The sequence below is a fragment of the Girardinichthys multiradiatus genome, chromosome 14 (genome assembly GCF_021462225.1).
Source record: "Girardinichthys multiradiatus isolate DD_20200921_A chromosome 14, DD_fGirMul_XY1, whole genome shotgun sequence".
Lineage (NCBI taxonomy): Eukaryota > Metazoa > Chordata > Actinopteri > Cyprinodontiformes > Goodeidae > Girardinichthys > Girardinichthys multiradiatus.
In genome coordinates this window covers 43566214-43587443 of record NC_061807.1, presented here as the reverse complement: position 1 = coordinate 43587443, position 21230 = coordinate 43566214, and the positions used below count along the sequence as shown (strand labels likewise).

General features: G+C 42.6%; 1 protein-coding gene across 1 annotated transcript in view; it reads left to right on the top strand.

Annotated features, from left to right (window-relative positions):
- LOC124880296 (PC-esterase domain-containing protein 1B-like) overlaps positions 1-18052 on the top strand; it is a 58375-nt gene extending 40323 nt beyond the window's left edge. The window contains exons 9-10 of the mRNA XM_047385344.1: positions 283-415; positions 17670-18052. The gene's annotated coding sequence lies outside the window, so the exon portion shown is untranslated. The remainder of the gene's footprint in view (positions 1-282; positions 416-17669) is intronic.
- The last annotated feature ends 3178 nt before the right edge of the window (positions 18053-21230 follow it).

The following is a 21230-nucleotide window of genomic DNA, read 5'->3' as shown; positions in this document are numbered from 1 at the left end:
CTTTTTTTAGAGATATGACATCAAGAGCACATTTTTGTTTCTCAGTTCTGTAGCTGAATCTAATAAAATGACAAAAAGAAAGTTTGACACAATGATGTCAGTAACAAACTGCTTCCCAAAGAACAGAAGATGAAGTAGAAGATCAGCTGTAGGATGCTCCAGTTGTTGGTCTCCTCATTCTTTAAGTGCATATTCCTCAGCTCTCATGATCAGGTATAAAGAGTGAATTCCTTGAAAAACAGTAAAGGAAGTAACTACCTGACCTTTCTTTTTTTCATCCAGGTGAACGTTTTCATCCACATTTTTACTGTGACACTCACATTCTGAGGAGGAGATGGAGAGGGATGATGAACAGGAGACACCCCTACCCCCATCATCCTCCCCGACGGACATCTAGACATGCTCCTTATGAGTGGTGAGCTCCAATTTCAGAAACCCATCACTGCTTGGGCACAGAGAATCTTAGAGCAACAGTTTCCTTAGTCAAACTGTCTTTTGGACAGACTAGATATGGATGTTTAGATAATTGTTTGGCTTCAGAGGTAGGTTTTAGATAAGGAACCAAAGTAGTTTTGAAGTTAAAGACTTTGTGCCTGTTTATTATGCGATTAGCTTTGATCAGATGCTCAGTTTCAGATTCTGTTTAATAGTTTTCTAGTCATGGTACCAGTCATTGTTCCCAGCTATTTTCATTTTTTGTTTTCATATCATGATGTTCTGACACATGAGTGGTTCTAATAAAAAAGTTCTCTGTTTTCTGTCTGTGCTCCCCTCGTGGAATGAACATTTATTGTGTGAACCCCCAGTTTCCATCATCTTTATCTACAGAATGTGATTAAAGTTTTCATCTCTAGTCTCAGGCAGATGGTGTACTCTGTTTCCCTAAAACAGTCTGCTTTCCAGTAGTTGTCATAATGTCAATCTGTTGGGGAACAATAAAACAAAGTTTGTATTTAAAAACTGTTGTTTCATTTATAATTTCATGTGTGGAGGAACAATTAATATAACAGTGGAATGTGTTGAAATGTACACCTGCTTGTTACAGTTTTATTCAAAGTCTGTTAATGCTATACCACTAATGTTAAACCACTTCTGTAAAATGTTATGTTTCTGGCTTAAAAACTGCATTACAGTTTTGGCAAGTTACGATATTGGTTGCCAAAGGGGCATTGAACAAAATTAAATTATACTGTGACAAATCTTAAGATTAAAGAAAACCCAACATTGTTAACTTAATAGAAGAAAAATACTGCCACACATCAGTCCAGTAACATAGCAAGCAAGCGATTTGGGTCTTGTTTAAAAAAAAGTCCCTGATGAGTTTCCTCCTGTGATTCTGACCTGCCACTGAACGTTTTTCAATAGAACAGTTCAGGTTCCCATGTTATTTAAGCCACCAGAAAGCCAGAGGAGCTGAAACTTATTAAACGTATTAAGTATTACTTTAAATTGTTTATGTTCATGACTGTGTGGTTTCTTTACTTGATCTTAAAAAATAGTTTATATTGTAAGCTAGCATTAGGTAGTTTACAGTTGTAAGTCAAGTCAAGTTTATTTATATAGTGTTGTGGAATTTTCTTATCAAAGTGGGTAGAAGTTGACTCATAACAAGAGAAAATCCGGACTTTGTCTTAATAAGTTTTATTCAAAGGCATTCAGCGTTTGAAGACCCTGATACTGAGGTTAGTCAGTGAAACAGAGCCCCGATCAGCATTTACACACAGTATTTATACCAGAACATGACAGTGTTATCTCAACTGCAAAGAGTCTGTGTTTTATGACCCAAACCCTTCTTGAGTTCAAAGGTGACAAGGTTATCTAGGAACAGACCCAACTGCCCTTCCTGACATTGTCCTAAAAGATGAGTCTGAACCATTAAACATCTGATAATGGCTTTTACAGCTTACTCCCTAACACAGATGTTCACAGAAGTGAGGTAACCCAAAGGTCACACACTTTGGAACACTTAATAAAAGAATTTCCATTACACTCCCTTCTTCTGATTACAAGATAATCACAACTAAAGGAAAATTTATAAACACATTATAAACACAACTTAAAAAACAAAAAAAACAAAATATCCTGCTGACTCTCCTGAGTGGCTTCTGCGCTTCAAGCTGCCCTGTTACCAGTCTGGTACAGGTGGGCGGTCGTAGGAAGCTCCTCTAGAAATATATTTAGAAACAGGAACTCTAACCTGCTGGAAGTTAGGCTTCCATAGTCCAACTAAACAACGGTGGAAATGAACACATTCAAATTTGTAATAATACCATAATGATAAATATCAAGCAATAAACATAAAAGTTAGATAAAAGCATCCGAGATATCCTCCTCAGAGTCAGTCTCGCTGTCAAAGTGGGAGGAAAGAATCTCTCACTGTGGTGTGTGTGCAGTGAGGCAAATGACCTTATGATTTCTAACTTTCAGGCAATGCGATGGCCTTAAGTAGATTCTGAAATAACGTTGCACTGCCCAAGGGATTATTGTGCCCTTGTAAGAACAGTGTTCTTCAACCACCTGTTCAATCACTCGCCAGTGATCAGTTTACAGTTCTTTATCTTGTGGTGGTCCGCTGTCCTCACACCTTTCAGGCCGTGGATGATCCAGTTGGAAGATGACTTGCGTCCTGGAAGCCAGATGAAGCTGGAGGAGCTGGAGCTTTCCTACAGCTTTCCTGGGTGTCCAGTAGGATCTGATATGGGCCATTCCAGCACCTGGACTTCCTGTGTTTTCTCCTAAATTCGCTGACCAGAATCCAGTCGCCAGGAATAAAGGACTGGAGGGTGGAAGTGGCTGTTTCTGGTAATGCAGCCTTCACCGTCTGTGAAACTTGAGAAAACACAGTGGACAGGTTTTGACAGTAAAACAACATCCTATCTTCACACAAAGATGTGGAAGAAAATAATCTTGGCAATATCCCCATGTCCAAATTAGGAGACCTGCCACACAGCACTTCAAAAGGACTGAGATTTGCCTGTGTCCTTTGTCTCAATCTTATATAAGTGAGAACAGGGCCTTCACAACGCTTGGCTAATTTACAATTCAAAGTCCCATTCTCAAACCTAAGTGCTTAACTACATGAACTTCATCAAAACATCCAACAAAATCCAAAGAATTGATCTTCAGACTTCACCTGATATACTAGCAGTAACCATCAGCTAAATATTCTGAATATCAAAAATGTGACATGATGTTTGTGGAAGGTCTGATTACAGGTCAATATTTCATAGTTTCAGAAAACCCAAAATGAATTTCAAAAATGGTCTAATCTGTAGAGATATAAAATTTCACAAAAGAATCAACACCATAATTTCAGAGAGGTTTTCAGAATGTGGTCTTAGGGAGCTATGCACCATTTATATAAACAAAGTACAACGTTTCTCTCGCATTGTCACTAAGTCCTCACTGGAGGTATGAGCTACCCTTTTTTTTCCATGAGTGCTACACCTTTTGGAACCCCATGTTACTTTATTCTGACATTCCCCTCTTCTGGCGCAGGGTCCAACCCATGCGACAATCCAGCAAAACGTTTGTACAAAAATGTTTTAATAACCAAGATCACATAACCTAGAACCAAAGAAATGAATTCTGACATAACTATGTGTCACTATGAATTTAACGAAAGCAGCATAAAGAAAATCCAGATGTTTTTAACTGCAATTCAGTTCCATTAACAACCAAACACAAACTTTAGTTATTCACGTCATCAATGTCTCACTTAGAAATTAGTCACATATCATCCTAATTTGTCTTGTACAAAGATGAGTATTAGATTAATGGACATCCAATGTAATTTGGATGAATAAACCCTACAAATTGAATCTAATAAATAATTCCCACCAAGTATAAAGGCATGACTCTGATTCTTTATCAAAAATATATTCCTTACTTTTGGCATATCTTGAATTGTCAGCTAGCTTAATGGCACCAGGGAAACTTTCAATCTAATAAATCCCCAGTGATTCTGTATGCAAAACTAATTCTTCAAACTAGTTTAAACTATTTCATTAACCTTTTAATAATAAAACACATAAATCTAAATGTCATGCTACATCCTTAATCATTATACAAAAAAAAACATGTTATTAAGGCAACAATCACTACAAGCATTTTGATTCTATTGTCTCTTAAACAGTGTTAAAACTCAGGAAGGGAGGTGCTAAGCGTTACCATGACAACAAAGGCATGAACCAACCTGGTAGGTGGGCGGAGTCAGGCAGAACTAACTTCTGATTGACAGCCTATGGGCGGAACCACAGTTTCTTCATCCCATCCCACATTAGTGTAACTTAAACTGCAAAACTGTTAACATGCACCTACCTCAGAAACAAACTGCTTCTTAACTCTCCTGAAAACTCAAAGTTTAATCAATCTGGGATTTAGAAACATTATTCTAAACATGGATTATTGTTTCATGCAACATATAATCAAACATTAATTCCATCAAAACAAAGACAAAACATCAAAGACAGACAAATGGCCAAATTTGAAGCTTCAAGAATTCAAAGACATTTTTAACAATCTCTTTTCAGAATATGTTTTCTCAGCCATATCTTTTAATGCTATAATTGATAAATTTTGTTATGACAATCGTCAGGATCCTTTTTAAAAATGAGTGCACATAGTCCAAAGAGATCTCAAAGTATTTAGAAGCACAGCAACAGTTTTCTCTTATATGAATCCAAATTTACTGATGCTGAAACCTTTTGCTAATTCTTTGTACTGTAACTCTGTAATAATAACTACAATCCTGAGAGTTATTGTTATAGTTCTCTTTTTGTTTGGCTCAATTTGATCACAGCTGCATTGCAGAATTTCAAGTTAAATGCAAAGAAGTATTTTTAATTTAATTCAATTCAAATTCAAAGATACTTTATTGATCCCCGAGGGGAAATTAGAGAAGTCAGCGTTGACATTTTCATGTTATACCCAAACTAAACAAAACTGCAGTGTTTGACTTAATCAGAAATTAAGATAAGAAGCTTGTCTCCAAACTGGACTTTTTCCCACATAGTGTTTCAAAAAGAACAAACATCATTTTCTTTAATTTGGCTATTTAAATTTTGAGAGTTGGGGAGAACTTATTACTAGAACCCCTCTTTAATAATCCAAATGGTGATAAATGTTCCAATATTTTATCTCTTAGTAATCTGAAATCACCTTGTGTACCTTTGTACTCATATGTATTCTTTTAATCTTTAAACCCTAAGAAATCAAACAAGGAGACTTGAGTTTGAGCCGACCATCCTCTTACTGTTAAGAGAGCCTTTATTTCTTTTCTTTTCCTAAAATAAAGGATTTTACTTGTCTTGATTCCGTTATAAAAATCCTAACCTTGGTTCCAAAACAAATTCAACCCCAATCTGTGTCCCCAGAGTAGAAATTTTGAGTATTATTGCATTTCAAAGTCACCAAAATGACTGGAACTCATCATTGGCTTAGATCTATTTTAATAAGTAATCAGCCTACCTTTAATTAAGTATTATAATTTCATGGACCCAAAATGTATGGCTTACAGGCTTCAGGAGTCCAGGAACCACAAGTTGAGTACTACTGCATTGAACAATGGTGTTAACTTTCTGCAGAGATTGAAGGATTGGCTAAATATATTATTTCTGCTTGGACAATAATCAGATTTAAAATTATTAGTTCACAGCTCCTAATTTACCTCAGATCATATTTGCTTCTAACCCAGTTCATAAGAAGCTTCAGACAAACATTATGCTAAAAAAACAAAAACAAAACAAAAACCAGATCTGTTTTAAAATAAAGAAAAAGCATGCTTAAAAAACTTGGTACTGTGGTGGAAAATAACTCCACGGTTCTGAAGGCCTTTTCATGCAGAGTCTTTTAGGAAGCATGAGATTAGTTTAATTTTTGTGTGGTACCACTGTCCAATCAGATTCTTTCTAAATAACCCAATTTTTTCATACTCATTTTAAAGGTTTGTTTTACCAAGGAAAATGTGTTTAACAAAACCAATTACTCTCAAAAGTTTTAAAAGTTTTTAGCTGGTGATATCTTAGAAAACAACAAGTGTTTTAATATTTCTATGCAACACAGAACTGATCAGGTGTCCTTTCCTTCTCCAAAGGGAGAAAAAAGAACCTGCAGAACCAAACCTTTCATAGTTTTTGTCAGGACCTGATATAAGGTACAGTGTAAATCAACACGCTGCATCAATCAGAAGAGGGAAGAAAAAAACCTAATATAACCTCTTCCTAGCAGCTGCTGTGAAAAACAATGAATTTGTACTTTCCATAAGCGTCAGTTAGCACTGCACCAAACTGTAAATACTGTGTCAGAGACTGTATGAAGACCATCTGCAGTAGAACTAAGCCTGTTTTAATGAGGTCTCTACCCATTAGATTTATGGAATACAAAATCTGACAACAGAAAATAATACCTGAAGGAGAAACCCATCAGGTTTTACGCATTCGCTGGGTTTTAAAAATGCTCCTTCATGAGATCTGTCCTGAGAATAACATAGAAACACTTGGTTACTGCTGAGTTTTGGAGATGTTGTAACTTCCTCTGCTTTTAATAATTTTTAATAACTAGGATAATTGACCCTGAATATTCCACGACGAAAGAGAACTTGCTTCTCTGAAAGAATTAACCGGAAAGTATCAAATGAACTAAGTTATCACCTTTTTAAAGATAGTTTTCTAACTCTAAAATAATATTTTAACCCGCTATATCTGTCAACGTCAAGCAAGCGTCACATGAGCAGCGGTTAATAAGCGTTCTTCATTGCAGAAAATAGGAAAAGATTTATGCAAATGTGTGTGTGTTTGTACGTTACCCCCATCAGTTTCTAAATCGCTCCAGAGTCAGACTGTCATGGCACACAGTCCTCTATCAGTCCAAAAAACAACCAGGCCCTTCCCCGGTCTGTTGGTGAGACATTCACTCATTCTTTGTCCACTTTAACTTCTCTAGGAGGGAGAAAGAAGAAACTTTGCTCCGGTTTCTCTTCTGCCCGCATAAGATGCTTTCAATATAAATCCAGTGTATCGCTCTTCTGGCTCTTGCAAACAGCATGGATCGTTGTCCATCTCAGAGGGTCCAGACTTCTTCTGAGTTTAGTTTTTTTTTTTTCCTTGTAGAAAGTCACACTGCGATTTTCAACATGCAGGAAGGCAGATCTCTCTCTTTCAGGCCGTGCTGGAGAAGCGTCTCTGGTGTAGTAGCCATGGAGAAGGGCAGGTTTCTAAAATCCAGACTCAAAAACGCAGATGTTGAACTCAAATCCCATATATGTGTGTATTTGTGTGTGAGAGAGACAGAAGAAAAGTTGAGTATAGGTTCAGATTTTGTACAAATACATATTATCAGTCAGTCAGTCAGTTGTCCACCTGCCTGTCACTTCCTTCCACAACATGCACTATACTCCTTTCTAAAACAACTTTCTTTTCGCATCTCTAATGTCCCTTTTCACTTTTACCTTCTTTACCGACTGATCGCAATATTTAAGACAAACAAAACTTCCTTCAGGAAAGTTTTAACTCTTTAACCCCTTAATTGATGCACTCTGTGCTTTTTAATATTCTTCTTATGTTTTTTTATTTATTTTTCCATCAACTGTTTTACTTGAAACTTTTTAAACTATTTAACTTATTTACACTCAAACTTCCACGCTGTGAAAAACCAAACTTATCTTCCAAATTAAAGCACATTTAACACAATCATCCCCACTTTTTCCTTTCATTATTTTATAAATCAGAGAATGAAGGAGACACCCCTGATGCCTCAAGGTTCCGGAACCATTTTTTTTTTTTTTTTACCTGTTCAGCGGCACGTCTGCCCACTGGCTTTTCTCCTTTATGAGGTGTAGAAAATTGCTAAAAACCACCCGCAAAACCCTGTATTTTGCTTTATCTTATTGTTACCAATAAGAACCTCCCTGCAATTCCTTTTGCAGGGTAACCGGGCCCTCAGCTGATGTCCTCCCTCTCGCAACTCTGGAACCTAATTAATTAGTTAGGAGATGATGGTTAATGTGTAATAAAAATAATAATATACATTATATCATACAGAGCAACTTCTCACCCAGATATATTTGAAGACAAATTGTTCGGATCTAATCAGCCAGACGCCGCAGGCGGGCATGAGGACTCCACTACCGTAATATGGAGGTGGACTGAGAACAACTCTCAGGCTGGCCAGAAGTCCGTGTCCCATCCTGCGGTCTCCTCTGGCACGTTAGATCCTGTTCGTGACGCCAAAATTGTTGTGGAATTTTCTTATCAAAGTGGGTAGAAGTTGACTCATAACAAGAGAAAATCCGGACTTTGTCTTAATAAGTTTTATTCAAAGGCATTCAGCGTTTGAAGACCCTGTCACTGAGGTTAGTCAGTGAAACAGAGCCCCGATCAGCATTTACACACAGTATTTATACCAGAACATGACAGTGTTATCTCAACTGCAAAGAGTCTGTGTTTTATGACCCAAACCCTTCTTGAGTTCAAAGGTGACAAGGTTGTCTAGGAACAGACCCAACTGCCCTTCCTGACATTGTCCTAAAAGATGAGTCTGAACCATTAAACGTCTGATAATGGCTTTTACAGCTTACTCCCTAACACAGATGTTCACAGAAGTGAGGTAACCCAAAGGTCACACACTTTGGAACACTTAATAAAAGAATTTCCATTACAATAGCAATTTTCAGCATCAAGGCACTCAAGGCGCTGTACATAAGGAAAAACATTACAAGGATACAGAAAATCAAACAACAGAGGTAAATAAAAAAAATAAAGAGAATAGAATGATGGATAAGAAAATGAAAGGAAAATTGGACTGAAAACTAAACTAATAATGTTTAGATGGCCCAGTCAAAGCCCACTCTAAACAAATAAGTTTTTAATCTTGATTTAAAGCAACTTAGGGTTTCGGCGCTTTTACAGTTTTCTGGCAGTTTATTCCAGATTAGTGGAGCATAAAAGCTGCTTCTCCTTGTTTAGTTCTGGTTTTGGGTATGCAGAGAAGATTTGAGCCAGAAGACCTGAGAGGTCTGGGTGATTGATACACTGACAACAAGTCTAATGTATTTTGGTGCTAAGCCATTCAGTGATTTATAGACTAACAGAAGTATTTTAAGCTCTATTCTCTGAGCTACAGGGAGCCAGTGTAAGGACTTTAGAACCGGGGTGATGTGCTCCACTTTCTTAGTTCTAGTGAGGACGCGGGCAGCAGCGTTCTGGATCAACTGCAGCTGTCTGATCGACTTTTTAGGCAGACCTGTGAAGACACTGTTGCAGTAATCAATTCTACTAAAGATGAACGCATGAATTCGTTTTTCAAGGTCCTGCTGAGACATTAGTCCTTTAATCCTGGAGATGTTCTTTAGGTGATAGAAGGCTGATCTTGTCAATTCAATTCATGTACCTCTGAAGGTTCAGGTCTGAGTCCATCACTACACCCAGGTTTCGAGCCTGATTGGTGGTTTCTAGCTGTATTAACTGAAGCTGTGTGCTAACTTTTAAACGCTCTTCCTTTGGTCCAAAGATTATTACTTCAGTTTTGTTTTGATTCAGCTGAAGAAGATTTTGGCCCATCCATGCATTGATTTCTTCTAAGCATTTACCCAGCGCTTGAAGGGGTTCTTGGTCATCTGGTGACATCGTAACGTATAGCTGTGTGTTGTCTGCATAGTTATGATAACTTACGTTGTTGTTTACTCAAATCTGAGTTAGGGGGAGCATGTAGATATTGAATAGGAGGGGCCCTAAGATGGACCCTTGGGGAACACCACATGTGATTTTTGTGCTCTCTGATGTAAAGTTACCTACTGACACAAAAAAAAGTCCCTGTCCTTCAAGTAGGATTTAAACTAGTTGAGTGCTGTACCAGAAAGGCCGACCCAGTTTTCCAGGCACTCTAATAAAATGGAGTGATCAACAGTGTCGAATGCTGCACTAAGGTCCAATAATACCAGCACTATGGTTCTGCCTCAGTCTGCATTTATACGGATGTCATTGAACACCTTGACAAGAGCAGTCTCTGTACTGTGGTGAGCACGGAAGCCTGACTGGAAGACATCAAAGCGGTTGGTCGTTGTTAGGAAGTTGTTTAACTACTGAAACAGATTTTTCAATAATCTTACTGATGAAGGGGAGGTTTGATATAGGCCTGTAGTTCTGTAGTAGCAGCTTGTCCAAGTTGCTCTTTTTCAATAGAAGTTTGATAATTGCTGTTTTCAGGGCCTGGAGGAAAACACCTGACAAAAGAGACGTGTTTATTATTTGTGTTAAATCAGATGTTATCATGGGCAAAGCTGTCTTAAGGAAAGTTGTGGGTAAAACAGAGAGCAGGAAGAAGAGCTTAGATGTTGTACGATTTCTTCAAAGTTTTTGTAATTTATTTGGTGAAATTGGGAAATTTTGTCAAAATCAGTTCTAGTTGGAGACAACATTGGTATTGGAGTTGATGTGGATGTACTGACTGCCCCTCTGATCTTTTGGGTTTTTTCAGTGAAGAAATTAGCAAATTCATTGCAGGCCCTGGTAGAGTGGAGTTCAGATGCTACAGTTACAGGAGGGTTTGTTAACCTGTCGATCGTGGCAAATAATGCACCAGCATTGTTAATGTTTTTGCTGATGATCTCAGAAAAGAAAGATTCCCTTGCATTTTTCAGTTTTAGGTTATATCTGTAGAGTCTCTCTTTATAGATTATATAGTGAAACAGGAGTCCAGTCTTTCACCACCTGCATTCAGCTTTTAGACACTCCCTTTTTTTCACTTCTGACTGGTGGAGCACTTCTCCATGGAGACATTTTCTTCCCAGAAACGACTTTCACTTTAATTGGAGCAATTGAATCAATGATGTCTGAGATTTTAGAATGAAAGTTATCTACCAGCTCATCTACAGTGTTACAGAAAAGTGGTCAGATAGGGCAACATCAGTTACAGACACCTTGGAAATGTTTAGACCCTTAGTGATGATCAAGTCCAAAATATGTCTCTGTTTGTGCGTTTGCTGTTTAACATGTTGAGTCAAACCAACATTTCTAAGAGTGTCACATAGATCTATTGTACTTCTGTCTTCAGGATTGTCCATGTGAATGTTGAAGTCTCCCACAATAATTAAACAGTCATAATCAACAGATATCACAGATAAAAGCTCATTAAAATCACTGATAATGTTTGTTTTGGACTTAGGAGGCCTGTAAATATTCAAGAACATGGTTCGGACCGGGCTCTTTACCCAGAGGGCCAAATATTCAAAAGAGTCAAATTTGCCCAGAAATACTTTATTACACTCTAATAAATATTTAAACAAAGTGGCCACCCCTCCACCTTTTCTTTGCTGTCTGCTCTCACAAAGAAAATTGTAGTTCAGAGGTGTCGCCTCTATCAGAATGGGAGCTTCATTAAATTCATGTAACCATGTTTCTGTTAAAAACATAACATCAAGATCGTGGTCAGTAATGAAGTCATTGATTAAAAATTACTGTTCGTTTGTTCGTTCGTCGTCTTCCGCTTATCCAGGACCGGGTCGCGGGGGCAGCAGACTCAGCAGAGACGCCCAGACGTCCCTCTCTCCAGACACCTGCTCCAGCTCCTCCAGGGGGAGCCCAAGGCGTTCCCAGGCCAGCCGAGAGACATAGTCCCTCCAGCGTGTCCTGGGCCGTCCCCTGGGCCTCCTCCCGGTGGGACGTGCCTGGAACACCTCCCGAGGAAGGCGTCCAGGAGGCATCCGGTATAGATGCCCGAGCCACCTCAACTGGCTCCTCTCAATGTGGAGGAGCAGCGGCTCTACTCCGAGCTCCTCCCGGATGGCCGAGCTCCTCACCCTATCTCTAAGGGAGTGCCCGGCCACCCTACGGAGGAAGCTCATTTCAGCCGCTTGTATCCGTGATCTCGTTCTTTCGGTCATGACCCAAAGTTCATGGCCATAGGTGAGGATAGGAACGTAGACCGACCGGTAAATTGAGAGCTTTGCTTTTCGGCTCAGCTCTCTCTTCACCACAATGGACCGGCACAGCGCCCCCATTACTGTGGCAGCTGCACCAATCCGTCTGTCGATCTCCCGCTCCATTCTTCCCTCACTCGTGAACAAGACCCCAAGATACTTAAACTCCTCCACTTGAGGCAGGAACTCCCCTCCAACCGGAAGAGGACAAGCCACCCTTTTCTGGTCGAGTACCATGGCCTCGGACTTGGAGGAGCTGATCCTCATCCCAGCCGCTTCACACTCGGCTGCGAACCGCCACAGCGCATGCTGTAGGTCTTGGCTAGAGGGGGCCAGCAGGACCACGTCATCCGCAAAAAGAAGAGACGAAATCCACTGGTGCCCAAACCAGACCCCCTCCGGCCCTTGGCTGCGTCTAGAAATCCTGTCCATAAAAGTTATGAACAGGACCGGCGACAAAGGGCAGCCCTGCCGGAGTCCAACATGCACTGGGAACAGGTCCGACTTAGTGCCGGCAATGCGGACCAAACTCCTGCTCCGCTCGTACAGGGACCGGATGGCCCCTAATAAAGGGCCCCCGATTCCATACTCCTGGAGCACCCCCCACAGGGCATCACGAGGGACACAGTCGAATGCCTTCTCCAGGTCCACAAAACACATGTGAACCGGTTGGGCAAACTCCCATGAACCCTCGAGCACCTTGTAGAGGGTATAGAGCTGGTCCAGTGTTCCACGGCTGGGACGAAAACCACACTGTTCCTCCTGAAGCCGTGGTTCGACTATCGGTTGGACTCTCCTCTCCAATACCCTGGCGTAGGCCTTACCAGGGAGGCTGAGGAGTGTGATCCCCCTGTAGTTGGAACACACCCTCCGGTCCCCCTTCTTATAAAGGGGGACCACCACCCCAGTCTGCCAGTCCAGAGGCACTGTCCCTGACCGCCACGCAATGTTGAAGAGGCGTGTCAACCATGACAGCCCTACAACATCCAGACACTTGAGGTACTCAGGGCGGATCTCATCCACCCCCGAAGCCTTGCCACCGCGGAGCTTTTTAACCACCTCGGTGACTTCAGCCTGGGTGATGAAAGAGTCCAACCCCGAGTCCCCAGCCTCTGTTTCCACCACGGAATGCGTGATGGCAGGATTGAGGAGATCCTCGAAGTACTCCTTCCACCGCCCGATAATGTCCTCAGTCGAGGTCAGCAGTCTCCCGCCCCCACTATAAACAGTGTTGGCAAAGCACTGCTTCCCCCTCCTGAGGCGCCGGACGGTTTGCCAGAATCGCTTCGAGGCCAACTGGTAGTCCTTCTCCATGGCCTCACCGAACTCTTCCCAGGCCCGAGTTTTTGCCTCTGCCACAGCCCGGGCCGCAGCACGCTTGGCCTCACGGTACCCGTCAGCCGCCTCAGGAGTCCCACAAGCCAACCACAGCCGATAGGACTCCTTCTTCAGCTTGACAGCATCCCTTACTGCCGGTGTCCACCACCGGGTTCTGGGATTGCCGCCACGACAGGCACCGCAGACCTTACGGCCGCAGCTATGGGCAGCAGCATCGACAATAGATGCAGAGAACATGGTCCACTCAGACTCTATGTCTCCAACATCCCGCGGGATCTGGTCGAAGCTCTCCCGGAGGTGGGAGTTGAATACATCCCTGGCCGAGGGCTCCGCCAGGCGTTCCCAGCAGACCCTCACTATGCGCTTGGGCCTGCCGAGTCTGTCCGGCTTTCTCCTCCTCCAGCGGATCCAACTCACCACTAGGTGATGATCAGTGGACAGGTCAGCCCCTCTCTTCACCCGAGTGTCCAAAACATGCGGCCGAAGGTCTGATGATATGACAACAAAGTCGATCATCGACCTCCTGCCTAGGGTGTCCTGGTGCCAAGTGCACTGATGGACACCCTTATGTTTGAACATGGTGTTCGTTATGGACAATCCGTGACTAGCACAGAAGTCCAATAACAAAACACCACTCGGATTCAGATCGGGGAGGCCATTCCTCCCGATCACGCCTCTCCAGGTGTCACTGTCATTCCCCACGTGGGCGTTGAAGTCCCCCAGCAGAATAATGGAGTCCCCGGGAGGGGCACTTTCCAGCACCCCCGACAGGGACGCCAAGAAGGCAGGGTACTCTGCACTACCACTCGGCCTGTAGGCTGAAATGATAGTCAGAGACCTCTCCCCAACCCGAAGGCGCAGGGATGCGACCCTCTCATCCACTGGGGTAAACCCCAACACGAGACGGCTGAGCTGGGGGGCAACAAGCAAACCCACACGAGCCCGCCGCCTCTCCCCGTGGGCCACTCCAGAGTAGAAGAGAGTCCAACCCTTCTCAAGGAGATGGGTTCCAGAGCCCACGCTGTGCGTGGAGGTGAGCCCGACTATTTCTAGTTGATATCTCTCGACCTCCCGCACAAGCTCAGGCTCCTTCCCCCCCAGCGAGGTGACATTTCACGTCCCTAGAGCCAGCCTAAGCATCCGGGGATCGGGCCGTTGAGGTCTCCACCTTCGTCCGCCACCCAATCCTCTTTGCACCGGTCCCTCACGGTTCCCCCTGCAGGTGGTGGGCCCACTGGGGGATGGCCTCGCGTCTCTCGTTCGGGCTTATTACTGTCTCTTATCTTTTTGGCTTTGTTCTTTCTGTCACTTATAAGTACAGAGATTTTACAACTATCTCCTATTAGGGGCCCAAGGTTTTCCTGGACATGCTCATTTCTGATAGAGTTACCACTGGGGCCCAGACTGTATCACAGAGAAGTGATTCGAAGCTCCTGATTAGGAGGAGATAGAGTAGGAGGTGGTGGGGCTCTGTGGCATTTGGAAGATGTTGGTTCAGTAGCAGGGCCTCGGCCTCGGGGGTGTTGAATGGAGAAGATGTCAGAGCCATTTGGGTCCCGATCTTAAGAGCTCCTTTCATGTTATCAGACTTCAGTAAAACAAAAAGCGGGCTCAGTGGGGAGATGGGAGAGTTCTGTGCGGTCTGGGTCGGGGTCTGGGGTGAGGGGGATTTAATGGGGTGTCGATCTGGGTCCGGGCCTGGGGGGAGGGGTTATAACGGGGGGGTCCACCTCTCCTGTGGATTGCGACGGGGAGACCTTTTGTGATGACCTCTCTTTCTCAGCCCACTGGCCGGTTGTCTCTGCTGGAGCTGTTGGAGGCAGCGTTATCATTGTTGTTGATACTCCATGTTCTCTGCTGAAGGTCAAAGCTGCTGGCGGATTATTTACTGGATAGAAGAGATTAGATGTAAGACGTCTGGCTCCTGGCTTGTTCAAACAGAAACCATCTTGCTTGAAGAGTTGTCTTTTTTCCCAAAAAATATTAAAGTTGTCGATGAAGTTCACAGATGTAGTGGCACATGTTTTTTTCAACCACTTATTAATCATCAGAAGTCTGGAAAAAATCTCATCTCCACAGAAAATCGGTGCAAAGGGTCCACTGAGAAACACCTTGATATTGAGACCTCCAACAATATTCAGGAGACAAGTGAAATCCTCCTTCAATCCTTCAAATTTTTTCTTAGCCACGTCATCCATGGCTCCACAGTGCTTTTCTGTGATTGCAAGAATATTCTCTGAGATATCAGACACCACATTACTGGTACCAATCATAACTTCTGTGTTTTTCTTGTTGCAGAAGTTTTTAATCCCATCCACAGCTGTGTTGCCCACTATTAGGGTTCTTGGTCTGGTGGGGTACTTTTTCTTTGGCAATTTAGGAGAAGACTGTTTAGAATGAAGGTTGTTCTCAAACCTTTTATTGATCTCAGAAGATGGATAGTTTTCCTGGTTTTCATTCTGTAGTGGGGCAAATCTGTTTTGGAGGGGAATTCCATTATTTCCAGCTTTCTCACTCCGATCAGTTGTTGTGACAGCAGCTCGCTGTCGAAGTCTCCTTTTCCCAGGGGATACGGGGGCATTTCTCTGTAATTCTGGCCATTTGAATTTATTTAATTGCTGAGATCTTCCAGTGAGTCGTCTACCTTGATTTTTTGGGCATACACCTAAAACATGCCAGGGGGGTCTGCTGGTAGGTTTATTCTCAGTCATTGAGTCTTTGAGCTGGCTGTCACTGTTGGGGATCACAGGAAGAGTTGAATCATCGCTGTACCCCATATTCACCTCCACATTCACTTCTAGTCGATGGATTTTCATCTCCAAAACATCCAATTTCAGTAAAAGTTTGCCAAAGTCCTCTGTGTTGAAGAGAGGAATCTTCTGCTGATTAGCTGGCGTCAACTTGTCCTTTCGAGTTCGATTATAAAAACATCAAAATCCTTTAAAAAGAATTTTTAAATAATAATAATCCTTGGGAGTCACTGGTAAGAAATAGTTTTAGTCCAATATTTCCGTAATTTTGGCTAAGAGATAAAAACTTAGGAGTAAAAGAATGCAAGCAAGCAGGGAGCTTAGGAGAAAAACATCTGAGCAGGCAGAGAGGTGGAAGCAGAAAAAAGTTGTAAGCTAGCATTAGGTAGCTTTTCCGGTAATGGAAAGCCTTCCATTACCGGAAAGAAGGCTTTTATTTATTTATATATATTTTTTTATATGTCCGGTAGCAGTGTTTCAGGCATAGCATATGGAGCAGGCAAACATGTACCAGGGAAGTTTTGCTCTGTTCAGTTTCATTTCAATTTATATAGCGTCATTTCACAACACATGCAGTCACAAGGCATTTTACAAAATCAATTCAGTCAAATCATAAATATTCCAAATCCAGTACATACATTCCAATTGATCCTAGTTATCAAACAATGCAGTCAAATTCAGTTTATTATTCAAATTGGTTAAATAATTTTTTACCTATGAAAAAAAAAAAGATATTTCAAACAGTATCCTAATTGGGTGATTAACTTTATTAATTCTGGATTCAATCCAGTATGCAGGCCACATTGATGTTATAGTAACCTGTGTTTGTATGAATTTCAACCGTTTGAGGAATTGTTGACTGGTGGGTAGGTGAGTGCGAGTTTGTCACCTGGTAGTTTAATTTGTAAGTGTGACAAAAATGGTAGAAGGCCTGCAATTAATAGCACCTCATTGCAGCAAAGGGCAGGTGGACCCAGCTCCGGAAGGCCGCAGCATTCCCAGGAAGTCAGACATACGCCCAGCACAGAAGTGGGTCACCAGCAAGGCAAAGGAGCAGCAGCCCCCAGGTCAAAGAGGCACAGAGCAAGACGCAGGTTACAATGCCCCCCAACCCTTAGCCACGCAGGCCACCATCCCAGTGGGAGCAGTCCGGGAGAACCCGGGCCAGCCAAGAGAAGCAAGCCCACCACCGGCAGTCCAGGACCCAGAGATCCACCAGACCAGCCAGGAAAGAAGGCTGATCTGTCAGAGTCTGCTCTTCATCCTGCCTGCTGTTTACTTTCTTCCACCACTAAGTGCGCAGGAGCCGGGTCCCGAGTTCCTGACAGGTGCACATCGTTGCCTCATCAGCTGGAGGACTATATGATGGCGGCTCCCCAGCTCCCCTGCTTCTAGGAGCAGGCGCATCTGGAACGCTACGTCAAGGGCTCTCCACCGGACAGCAGTCCAGAATAAATGTTATGCTGACAGGCGGCGTGTCCCTGCATCGACCTACCGCCCGAGCCAGCAGGTGTGGCTGTCCGCACGGGACGTTATGAGGGCGGCTCCCCAGCACTTCTACGCCTGAGTGTTTTGACCACTGCGGTAGTGATCACCTGGCCGTTACCTTGTAATCCTGAACAGTAGTTCTCTGACTAATTGTCTGTTCTGTTTTCCTTGATTCCTAGGCCTGTATACTGAGCTCCATGCTTGAGATTCTCTTGGAACCTCCTACAACTAATCTGGATTTTTTTCCCTTGATCACTTTGCCGGGCAGCCGCTCTTGTGTACCCTCCAGTCTGATCGTGTTCGACCTGCCCGCTCTCCCACGAGGCCCCTCTGGATCATCAGACCACGTTGCCGTCCTGCGCAGCAGGACAGCCCCAGACTCGCATCTCTCTTCCCCCGGGCGGATCCATCCCCGCCTGAACTGTGAGCTAAGCTCATTGAATTGTTTTTTTTTACCTTGGACACCACTCACCGTCTGCCGTTTCCTTTTCAGCCTGACCTCAGGCCACCCCACTCTCTGAATGAATTCTCTGAAAATTGTGTAAATAAATAATCAAATCCACGCTTCTCTGTTTGAGTGTTCTCTCTGCATGTGTGTCAAGTCGGCTTTAAAGAAAACGATGACATGATCAGCCACTGCTCCTCACAAATGCCCTTTCTGGCCGTCCTCCAGTATACGCTGTCCAGCCTTTCTAAATGTATTTAGCTCTATTTTACCCCGTCATTTGTTCACAAAACAAAATGAAGAATGCACGACTGGTTTTACTCCTTTACTCCCTTCAAAACTTTATTTGTGTATAAATTATTTCTTCCTCTCAGCTGACAAATAATAGTAGATGATGATCAGCTTCAGAGTTATATAGTTGATTAATTCCTTCCATTATTCCTTAACTTTGCCCTGGATCCACGAGATCAAACATTCTTGTAATTATTCATCATGTATACTGTTAGGAATGACCTTTATTAATATGACTCATAGCTCTTTTTCCCATTTATACCATAGTGATATAAAACATAAGTTCTAATGTTTCCCTTTTGTTAGAATAGGATAAGAATGCTCATCGACACACATTACAAGGATAAATGGCCCAAGGGTTGTCATGAACGACCTGAGGCTGGGGCACTGGGTTTGATGGTGGAGCAGCTGGTATAACTGGTTTGATTAGAAAGCCACACTTAGATTAAGTATGGACACTCGCTACTACACAACCTACCAGATAGACACCACAATGGTGACACATAGTCTACTGATAATCACTGAGGGAGTGCACATCCATTGCATTGGAGTGCCAGATATAAAACTACATGTGACCTTCTATGGAGGCTCTTCGTCATCTTTACACAGACGGCAACGGTTTGAGACGGGAGCCTCAGCGCTGATCTCTGTAATCATTCCTCTGCCTAATTTAGATTAAAGGAGCTAAAAGTTAGAAACTGTTTGAGAGTCGTTCCTTTAAGAGTCTTTAGATGGTGTGTGATTGCTTCTGGGAACCAAGGACCGGAGGAGCTCCGAGATGTCTAACCGCCAACAGGGTGCGGTAGCTCGGACAATACTAAACGCTTAATATCCACTTTCAGCCGCCACAAACAGGTAGCAGGGAGCGAAAAATGAAAGTGTGACTGGCCGTGATCAGGGTGCAAATAGAGTGGAAAACACACTCCAACCACTTGCTATGCATGAGGTCAGAGCGGAGCTCTGCTGCTCCAAAAAACTGCTCCATTTTAATGTGGGCACATTCTTTCTTGATTAACTTTTTGTCAATACGTTTTGTGACATATTGATATAAAAACAATACATTTCTACATTCACCATCTCCATTTACTGCTACTGGTGGCGGAATGTATTGTGGATGCACTTTTGATGCACACAACCCCGACCCTTAGCGATCCCAGGGTAATATAAAAAATCCTACCCCAGGTTAGGCACTTTTATCCATGGACCCAGGAAAGTGAAATTGTGTCAAAATGTACCCCAGCCAACTCTTAACCTGATGGCTGCCATAGCTCTCATAGTCCCAATTTACAGTGTCAAATGTGAGGATAGTATGAACAGTGTAATTATCAATGTTAACAATGATATTTGCTGTTTTAAATTAGCATTATTTGAAGTTATTAGCTACCATTTTTAAAGCCTAGCATTTAATGAATTTGCAGATCAAGACAAACATTAGCAACAGACAAGGGAGACCATCTTATACCCTGCATGCAGCTTTCAATAAATGGAACAGATGTCTCATGGTTTGTATGCAAGGGCTCTGGAAATGTTCTTCTGGAAGCCCAGAAAGATGCATTGCAGCAACAAAAGCTGCACACTTTGTAGATAACAAAATTTATTATAATTGCTAAATTATACTGCATCTATGTACATTGTTGTATTTATGATTGATTAAAGCAGTCAATAGTTGTTTTTTGTTCTTAAAAAAAAACACAACAATCATGTGTCATTTAAAATTACATTTCTTGGGGAAACACTGGCCTGGTACTTAACCTGGTAAGATGCTGCTTGGAAACTATTGCTAGCTAAATAAGGAAAAATAGCCAATTTTTGTCCAATTGTCTTTTTCTACATAATTCTGATATGTTGCAATAACAAGTTTATTGTAATTGCAGTTACAACATAAACACATTGTAACTATGTTTATGTTGTAATTACAAAGTCTGTTACATGCTGCTGTGTAAATAAATTTGGTAATGAATGAAAACCATGAATTTGGTTTTCTTTGATTTTATGCTCTTTTAAACTATGTACAGGGTTTGTACAATGAAACTGAAACTCCTGTCATTTTAGTGTGGGAGGTTTCATGGCTAAATTGGACCAGCCTGGTAGCCAGTCTTCATTGATTGCACATTGCACCAGTAAGAGCAGAGTGTGAAGGTTCAATTAGCAGGGTAAGAGCACAGTTTTGCTCAAAATATTGACATGCACACAACATTATGGGTGACATACCAGAGTTCAAAAGATGACAAATTGTTGGTGCACGTCTTGCTGGCGCATCTGTGACCAAGACAGCAAGTCTTTGTGATGTATCAAGAGCCACGGTATCCAGGGTAATGTCAGCATACCACCAAGAAGGACGAACCACATCCAACAGGATTAACGGTGGACGCAAGAGGCAGCTGTCTGAAAGGGATGTTCGGGTGCTAACCTGGATTGTATCCAAAAAACATAAAACCACGGCTGCCCAAATCACAGCAGAATTAAATGTGCACCTCAACTCTCCTGTTTCCACCGGAACTGTCCGTCGGGAGCTCCCTAGGGTCAATATACACGGCCGGGCTGCTATAGCCAAACCTTTGGTCACTCATGCCAATGCCAAACGTCGGTTTCAATGGTGCAAGGAGCACAAATCTTGGGCTGTGGACAATGTGAAACATGTATTGTTCTCTGATGAGTCCACCTTTACTGTTTTCCCCACATCCAGGAGAGTTACGGTGTGGAGAAGCCCCAAAGAAGCGTACCACCCAGACTGTTGCATGCCCAGAGTGAAGCATGGGGGTGGATCAGTGATGGTTTGGGCTCCCATATCATGGCATTCCCTTGTCCCAATACTTGTGCTAGATGGGGGCCTCACTGCCATGGACTACTGAACCATTCTTGAGGACCATGTGCATCCAATGGTTCAAACATTTTATCCTGAAGGCGGTGCCGTGTATCAGGATGACAATGCACCAATACACACAGCAAGACCGGTGAAAGATTGGTTTGATGAACATGAAAGTCAAGTTGAACATCTCCCATG